This window comes from Rutilus rutilus (genome assembly GCF_951802725.1).
Source record: "Rutilus rutilus genome assembly, chromosome: 8".
In the NCBI taxonomy this organism is placed as follows: Eukaryota; Metazoa; Chordata; class Actinopteri; order Cypriniformes; family Leuciscidae; genus Rutilus; species Rutilus rutilus.
This window is the reverse complement of record NC_140222.1, coordinates 26,976,209-26,986,097: the sequence shown is the minus strand read 5'-3', so window position 1 is coordinate 26,986,097 and position 9,889 is coordinate 26,976,209. Positions and strand designations below refer to the sequence as shown.

Genomic DNA, 9,889 nt, shown 5'->3' with positions numbered 1-9,889 from the left:
CACAAAGATAACAAGGAAGTTTTTTTCAATATTTATTAAAGTAATTTTCTATTTTTTATACAAGGCAATTAGGCATAAATTAGTAAAATGGAATAGTTGGCAGCAATAGCATTGTCTATCTGTCTGTCTGTCTATCTATCTGTCTGTCTGTCTGTCTATCTATCTATCTGTCTATCTGTCTGTCTGTCTATCTGTCTGTCTATCTGTCTGTCTGTCTGTCTATCTATCTGTCTGTCTGTCTGTCTGTCTGTCTATCTATCTATCTGTCTGTCTATCTGTCTGTCTGTCTATCTATCTGTCTGTCTGTCTGTCTGTCTGTCTATCAGTCTGTCTGTCTATCTATCTATCTATCTATCTATCTATCTATCTATCTATCTATCTATCTATCTATCTATCTATCTATCTATCTATCTATCAGTCTGTCTGTCTGTCTGTCTGTCTGTCTGTCTATCTATCTGTCTGCCTGTCTGCCTGTCTGTCTGTCTATCAGTCTGTCTGTCTATCTATCTATCTATCAGTCTGTCTATCTATCTATCTATCTGCCTGTCTGTCTGTCTGTCTGTCTATCTATCTATCAGTCTGTCTATCTATCAGTCTGTCTATCTATCAGTCTGTCTATCTATCAGTCTGTCTATCTATCTATCTATCTATCTATCTATCTATCTATCTATCTATCTATCTATCTATCTATCTATCTATCTATCTATCTATCTATCTATCTATCTGTCTGTCTGTCTGTCTGTCTGTCTGTCTGTATGTCTGTCTGTCTGTCTGTCTATCTATCTATGTATTTATCTATCTGTCTGTCTATCTATCTATCAGTCTGTCTATCTATCTATCTATCTATCTATCTATCTATCTATCTATCTATCTATCCATCCATCTATCTGTCTGTACAATATTCAAATTATCAGTAAGTCAAAGTCTCAGTATCATTACCTGTCCATTGTACTGTAGATTTCAAACATCTTTATTCAAATATTGAACTTACCTTTACTGTCCAAAAATACTTACTTGATGAAGAAAGAGATCCGACAAAAGCAACACAGACAGTCTTTCTAAAAACAGTTATGTACAGTAATTAAATAATAGAAAAATAAAGGGGAAAAAATGGAAAAATATCTCCTCTTGATGGTCCTGGGATCAAGATTTAGTCCGTTTCTCTTGCAGTCTCACAAAACCTGAGGAGACACAAGAAAATAGAAGAGAATTAGTATCAGTTTCACTCAACGTTTGAAGAATTATAATGTTATACCAATAATGCACTTCCTATCATGAACATTTTTGTATCGCATAAAGGTATTTTGCAAATGGTCAAGCCATTGACTGCACACCGTCTGAATCAGGTGTGGCTTGAGCGCAGACTCGGATGAGAAGGGAGGGGGGGTTGAGAGTTGATTGACAGCACACGGATGCCAGGATGCTCAGAGTCACGTGTGTGTGGGGATGACGCTGCGTGTGTGCCACGCCACGGCGTGAGTGTGTTTACCAGCACGCAGGTTGAAGGGGCGGGGAAGCAGACTTTATCAGCCGTGATGTTTGACCCCGAGCCTAGAGCCAGACAGGGGTCAGGGGAAGGACTGTCTGGGCAGTGGGATTGACCTCAGGGCTGTGGGGGTGGGGGGTGCTTGTTGGTTCCAGTCTAGGGTGCTTAATATCACCTCTGGGGATTGAGGTGCAGACAGCTCAACGACTGACCCTGCTTAATCATCAGTGCGCAACGTCTAGTCTGCTTGGTCATGGTACAAGTCATGAGTTATGGAAGTTTATAGCGATTGTTTATATTTTTGCAGTGCATTTCTGATGAATTTGAGTGAGATCTTTCAAACCAGACCAAAACCATCAAGATAATAAAGTACAATAACACAAATGTAAAACCAAAACAGCTGAAAAACAACAACTGCACAATATTATGGTATTGAATTAAAGAAAAGGTCTAGTTTTAAAGTTATTTCATCTCCCATCTTACAGAGATACAATGTTCATAGCGTCTGAAACAGGGCGCGTTTTATTGGACGAGAGGCGTGGATGTGATTTATTTGAATTCTCCTACTGTAAACAAACAGCTAGCTTGATGCTAGGCTAGCAACCGTAGGGAACAGGGTGGGAGGACGAGTCGCACCAAAGCCGTCAGGAGACGTTCTAATGTACCCAGCGTTTGGATGGGGGCAGGAATCGCCCATCTGGGACCACCCCCCCCTCCATAGAGATGGAAAGCGCCTAGGATGCATGCAGGGATTTTGTGGAGGGGGGGGTGGGGGGGGTTGCTAGTCCTCGATTCAGACAGTCTAGTCTGATGTCCCATTAAGATTTGAGTCCAGGACTGGAGGGTGAGGGGCAGAGCGCTGGTTAACCCCCCTGGACTTCTGCTACCGCTCCTGGGTCCTATTATTTGAGGCAAGCTGTTGGCTGCATACTAATTCTGCATCACTCAGTCATGAATCGGGCTTGTACGAGGAGCGCCGTTTGAAATAAAGGTGGCGCAGAAGGGAGGCCCTGTATGGAAGGAAGGAAGCATATGCTCACTAAACACACTCGTACTGGCTAACGTCCAGTGCACCGTATGAAAAAGGGTTCGCTCGGTTAACACAGCTTGCTAACTGGTTAGTTGCATCATTCTGCAGGGAAGAGGAGGAGCCTGGAATCATGCAGCTGAAATGACCCGCATTCGTTTTCATTTAGTTTAGGCCTTTTGGCCTAATGATACACACTGTCAGGAGAGAGGAAAGGAAGTGATGGGGAGCAGCAATGGCAGGGAATGCTGTGAGCCAGACTTGAACTTGCATCATCCACAGGAGCGCCACAGATTAATTTGTCAGAGCTCATGCACTAACCACTAGACCATTTACATAGAACGTTTATGTTCTTATTTATTATTGAAATAATTAAGGAACATTTACAATTAGTTTAAATATTACTAAAACATTATTAAACACAATATTTTAAAAGCACAATACATTTTTGGTATCATTTTAGTTTTAGTTATTTTCTCACCATTTTATTATTTATAAATTATTTTATAATAAATTGTAACAATATAAAGCTTTTTAAAATATAGAGAATGATTACCTTATCAAAATAAAATAGACATTTATTAAATTAGAATATGACTAAATATGGTTTTTATTTTAAAATATTTTTTATTTTCAATTGTAATATTTATGTTATTAATTTATTACAAATAATTAAAAACTGTAATGAAAGAACTGTCTTGACGTGGCACATTAAACTAAAACTAAAAGTATACTTTATTAAAATGTAATATAAATACAAAATTAAAATAATAAAATGTCTTATATTTAATGTATTACTATTTTATTAAAATATTAACATGTTAAATATTATATATGCTATTACATATTTTAATTTAATAATTATTATTGTGCTTTTTAAATATTTTCAGAAAATCTGTTTAATAATATTTCAGTCTTTATATTTAATGTTTAAAAATAAGTAATAAAAATGGACATTTAATAATATTATATTTATACTAAATTTAATTTTCAATTTGATACTACAGTAATAATTCTGCCTTCTGATGATATTATCATAGTAAGTGCAAACTATGTTTTTCGAAAAGTTGTAAAAAGGCATTAAAATACATGCCACTGGATCACTGTTTCTTCAATCATGTATTTACAGAGGGCTTTACAGAGGCTGAATGAGAGACAGACACCAGGCAAGGCCAGTGGAGAAAAGCATCCAGTCTCCAATGAAGGGGGGCTCATACCAAGCTTTGTTCCCCTGTTTAACACTGCTTTAAAACAGCTCTTCTTTATGTACTCAGCAAAGCAAACTTTAAGCACCGTAAGAGAAAGAAAGGATATATAGACTTCCGTAGGGTTGCCAGGTCTGCAGTGAAACGAACATTTACATCCTATGTCGCAGTAATAATTGTGCCCCTATTTGCCAGTCAAATTTGTTTCGGGGTGTAGCGAAAGACAAACCCCCCTGACCTTGACCTCTAGGGTCCTTCTTCACCTGCAGCTGAATAGAGCAGCTGGGCCGTCTAGCCAGCGAATGGCTGAATATTTGACACTTTTACTCGTTCCCATGCTCTATCATGGGGGGGATAGGGTAAACATTATTTCACCAAGTACAACATGATCCTGGATCAACACCTTTGCTGATCTTGGAACAACATTCCAATCAACCAATCAGATTTGAGCGACAACCAGGGTTAGGTGCTTCTACATCAGTGTTATTCACCCTTATCATTTCCCTCTGATTTTAGGGATAACTTATGGGTAGGGTTAGGTTTATGAGTAGCGATAGGGTTAGGGCTAAATATTCAGACAGGAATGTTGATCCAGGATCAACAAAATATGTTGATCCAGGAACATGTTTTACTTGGCAAAATGACGGTGACCATATAGGTCATTGTAAGCCTTATTCAGACAAGCAGCAGCATAAAAAAATCAGTTTTTTCAGGCATATCTGACACAAATGTTTGTGTTTGAGTAATCGAAACAAAAAACGAAACAAAAAAAACACATGAAATTTGGTGTTTACAAATCCAATTTAAATGTGGCGTGAAACCAGATTCAAATGTGTCAGTGTGAACGCTCATATTTTTAATTGTCTATGGATTAACAAAAAGCATTGTCGTCACTTAATATTTGCTCATTTGAAATGGTTTTAGATCATTAGACATGATTTTATGGCCTATCTGAAACACGTTCCATACACAAAATGCCGCCTGTTTAGTCATTCACTTTAGATTTCGGACACAGCCAGTACTGTACTGTAGACCATCACGCTCCCTCCCTCGCCCGTCTCTCTCTCCACTGTCAGCATGAGGACCCCAGGATACTTCCTTGTGGCTGCCTGCAACGTGCCTGTCTGAAATGCAAAACAACGGGGTTGACGTGTCGGGAGCTGAACGTAAAAACTCATTATTCAGTGTGGATCACAGAGCTTTAGGTGAATGTAATTACTTTCAGATGCGATTTATTGGGGGTTTATGTGACCTGTTCTGGCAATACAGGCATTTTCTTCTTCTCATAATCTACTGCTGGGATGTGACTCATTTTTACAGACACCTGTATTCTGGTACACAAGATCCAGCAAAGCTGGTGGTCTACCCGACTTGCCTTCATCTGAATACATTTACATGCAAATTGTGCTAGGCTGGCAGACACTAAGCACCGCTGAGACTTCACTGAGCAAGACAGTGTCCAAAAAAAACGTAATATACAGGCATATCAGACAGCTTCTCGACTAAATCTGCCACATATTTACCACAGTGTCACGATCTTACTGCAATCCCATAATTACGTTATCATAACCGAACAATCCAGATGGGAAAAGAGCTGCTAAGCAGGACAGGATGTGCCAATGCCAAATGCATTAGAATATTATAAAACAGCAAAGTCAAACTAATGCAAATACACAAATCAACATGTACATACACTGTAAAAATGTTTTGGTCAGGTAAACGAAAAATGTAAGAACAATAATTATAAGAGTCAAAATTATTTCTTAGTATGACTGAATCAACCTGACTACACCAGGGTAACACCAATGGAAACCATTTTAAGGGACAGATTAGGTATAAATATGTCCATATGCCTAATTTCTAAAATGCACATAAACATACACAACTGGACATAGATAATTCAGTATTCTGGTTATACTTGTGAAATGTTTAAACAAACATTTAAAAATATGTTCTGTTTTACCTTGATTACTCTCCCCATGTACTTAAGCCCTGAGTTTCCTCAGTTCGTGTTCGGTCTTGTTTGCGTTGATGTTTTACGTGTCTATATGTTATAGACCTTATTCAGAGCAGCATGACATGTATGAAAGGCTGTGAGAGACAGACTTACCCGTGTTTTCAATGGCATCTGCAGTAAAAAGCTGCATAAAGCTCCCAGATCAATTAAAATTTTCCACAGCTCATGTTGTCTGGAGTTTTTTGTCTACTAAAATGACATTTTTTCATTGTTTCATCAGCAGAACAACCCAAAACACCCACTGAAGAGATGCATGTCTATACCTCACAGCCTCGCTTTCATTCCCGTTGAAAATCAAAGATGGCGCTAATTTGAAAAAGATATATAGTTCTCATGAATTTCTCCTGAGTTTTCCCAGTTATATTCGTGATAAAAGACTTTTATGAGTTATTGAATTCTCCATCGTCGTGCTCTTCACTGCAGCCAACGCCTGACATTAAGTACTGGTGTTGTTTTTGTTAATAAATAATAATAATAGTCGCTATCTTAATAATTCACATGAAAGACTTAAGTAACAAAAATCATTAGAAAATATATAAAAAAAATATAGACGATATTTGAAAGCCGATAACCGATATATTGGCCGATAAATCTAAATTTTTTTAATAATAATAATAATTGTATATATATTTTTTTTGTTTTTACTTAACGCTCATTCTAATAACAATAATTTTCTAATTTGAGTTACTTTTTTATAAATACTGCAATTATTTATCAGCATTATATCAGCCATATTTGAGTTAAAAACGACATGTTGATGACCGCCAGAGTGCACAGATACTGGATTCTGCAAGAACCATTTCATCATTAAAACACAAACTAACATCATATACTTGAGTCCGAGAGCAGCTCTAGAGACAGAACAAATGACCGTGAGAGATCGGGGTGAAGGTGGAGGAGGAGGTGAAGCTCCAGAGGCGAGCGAGTGTCAACCCCAGCTGGGCGGACATTTTGTTGACATGCTGATAGGGATTTAAGCAGTGGGTGGGTGTGTGTGCATGCGTGTGTGAGCTAGGTGAGAGAATGAGCCGGAAAGGGGGGAAGGAAGGAGAGAGGCTCACAGCAGCGACGTTTCTAAGGTTGATTTCAGCGCGAGCTGAGACGATTAGGGGGAACGGTGAAGGACAAGGAAGAGGGGGCTCTCTGGGAAAGATGGGGACCGGTCCATTGAGACGCTGGTATGGGGTGGGGGGGGGGGTGCTTTTTCAGCTGAGCTAATGAAGCATAGGTGGAGATGAATAATGGAATCTTCCAGAGGGTGGGCTGGTGTCTTCGTAACCTATTCAAAAACTTGGTTTCTTTGGAGAAACATGTTGAGAGGAAGAAAAGCCCTCCTCTTAAAGGGGTATCATTGTTTACACTGCAGGAGATGGACAGCAGGAACAACTGTGGCATAGCGGCGATGTTGATTCCTTGCAAACGATGCTATAAATAAATGTCCGTGGACTTCATTAAAACACGCTTAGGATCATGTAAATGAACACATATTTAAAAAACGGTTGCTAGGTTTGCGCAGAAAAGCCGCGGTAATAGCCCTTATTTGCTAGTCAAATACGTTTTGGGGTGTAGTGAGACGTCTGACCGTACAAAAAAAAACCCTGACCTTGACCTCTAGGGTCCTTCTTCACCTGCAGCTGAATAGAGCAGCTGGGCCGTCTAGCCAGCGAATGACTGAATATTTGACGCTTTTACTCGTTCCCACGCTCAACCAAGACAATCTTTAGTATTTGTGGAAGGGAGTAGTGTTTGCTGTGCTCGTTCTTCCATTATCTGCGATATTTCTCCTAGTTAAAGCCCGTTTACACCAATGATAAAGATTATTAGCGTCCACACCAAGGAACGAAACCTTTCTGTTTATTATATAGTAAGTGTGCTTGCAGTTTTATTGCTGGTCACTCTAAATGCTTAAGCTCTTTAAAGTTGGGTAGATTCTAATTGGCTGTCAATCAAAGTGACTATAATGAATCATTCCTCTGTGTTGTTATAGTGATGAGGACTTTCCTATTCTTAATGAATTAAAACAATTATTAAAACATTATGGTTATGGTTATTGTTACAGGTATCATCCTTGGTATGAGTAGGCCTTTAGTCATATAAGAGTCAAAATCTGCTAAGGGGAAACAAATCAAAATGTATCATCTTTTATTGGAAAATTAAACAACATTTTACCAAACTTTGATAATTTCCTTAATCTTTTAAACAACTAAGATAGTTATCAAGCTACATTTTATAAAAATCACCATTGGACGGCTACAGGGATTCATCTCGAGATCACTCTTTTAACAGGTCATCTATTGGCAATTTCTTTTTTTTTTTAAAGATCAGTCAAGAATATATATATTCTTAAAATGTTTAAATAAGAATAAGTCAGAATAAGAATGCATGGTATAAAAAATGTCTGTCAAAACCAACACTTTGAACGATGTTCACTAACCCGGCGAAATGTTTCAATTGGATTGGCATTTATTCTCTTTAGCATGCAGTGTGAAGTATTTCACTCAGATCTCTGATCATTCCGATTCAATTTCAGCGAGTGAACAACAAATTTATACTCACGTGCGTTATATATTATGCACTATCTTCTCTGACAGACAGCATGTTGAAGCCGCTCAGGCCGCCATTTTCTCCCTCTTCTCAGAAAGCGATGACATAGTCAAAACATCCGGTAGTGTGGGTTTTCCAGGAAATGCGTGTAGGCCTACTCCCTGGACCTCTGCTTCTCGTAAATTCTAGTGTGTATTGTGCACGTTATTTTTTGACAGACATTGATGTCGTGATATTCAAATGATGTAGATCTGAAAACAGATGGATCGTAAGGTAATAATTATTAATTTATTAGCTGGCAAGTATTCAGGGAAGTGATTGATGCCCATGAATGTGTTATGTCGATGTTTTTACTTCTAATATTCCATCCAAGTTTTTGACGGACGCCATAGCGAGAGTAAAGGTCCTTGCACGAAATTCGCATCCGAAATTTTCGCACGTAAAAAAAAATAAAACGTTGTGTCAATCACGTTTACACACTGCCTCCAAAACTTTCATCCGTCATAAAAAAATTCAGATCGGGTTTGATTTTTTGCGTTTTTCGCATCCATAGCAAGCATTTTGAATGGTGATTCACCGAATGACGAATACAAAATTTCAGACTCAGTGTGCAGGGACCTTAAGGTGTGAACTGTTTGATTTTTGGGTAATTATAAAATGCACTAGAGACGAAATGCTTTTTGCGTAGTTCATTATACTTATTTTACGGAATGAAGTTAATTTCATGACTTAAAATAGATTACATGTTACTCAGTGACTGATATGTTTGGCTTGTCAACGATTTTTCAAAATCAGTGGTTTTGATGAACAAAGTTAATTTTATTGTCTCTTATAACAAAAATCTATTATTTAAATTCATGAAAATGCAGATCCTGTTGTAAATAATAGTGAAATGACCCCTTAGCAGATTTTGACTCATATGTGACATCTTAAGTTTGTTCAGACAGAAAGCAGCAAAAAAAAGGGGGGAGGGGGTATATCTGACTCAAATCTGTTAAATTTTGTGTAGTCTAAACAACAAAACACACAAAGTCTGATGTTTATTAATGCAATCCAAATGTGGAGTGAAGTCAGATTAAAATGCGTTTCAGTGTAAACGCTCAGTTCACCTAAATGTTTTAATTCTGTCATAATCTACTCACCCTCATGTCATTGTAAGCCTGTAGGACTTTCTTCTGCAGAACACAAGAGAATATGTTATAAAGAACATTGGGAGCCAAACAACATTTTGGACCCCATTGACAAAAAACCTCCATCGAAAATATCTTCTTTGTTCCACAGAAAAAAAGAGAGTGATACAGGTTTGGAACGACATGAGGGTAAATAATGACAAAATTTAAATTTTTGGGTGAACTACCCCTTTAATGGCCGAATATGAGGTACAGCACAATTTGAAGTTTACTCGTCAAGCCCTCATCCCAACCTTTCACTTCCTGTCTACATCCGTCTACATCCCGTGCAGCCACGAAACCATTTGCCACGGAACGGTACTTTCTCATTCCCTCTCTTTCTCCCTGTCTGTCTATCTTGTTCCACGTCTCCTTTCTCTTCTCAGCGTACAGACAGGCCCGAGCTGGTCTGAAGCAACGTTTTGAAAGGGTGGGGGGTGC

General features: G+C 38.3%; 1 protein-coding gene across 5 annotated transcripts in view; it reads right to left on the bottom strand.

Annotated features, from left to right (window-relative positions):
• Positions 1-9,889, bottom strand: part of LOC311294597 (uncharacterized protein) — a 43,080-nt gene continuing 33,191 nt past the window's right edge. For 3 of the 5 annotated variants that reach the window (XR_014628084.1, XR_014628085.1, XR_014628086.1), the window contains one exon: positions 2-1,181. The gene's annotated coding sequence lies outside the window, so the exon portion shown is untranslated. Of the gene's footprint in view, positions 1,182-9,889 lie in introns of all 5 variants that reach the window. The other 2 variants (XM_084415554.1, XM_084415553.1) reach the window with 1 other exon arrangement.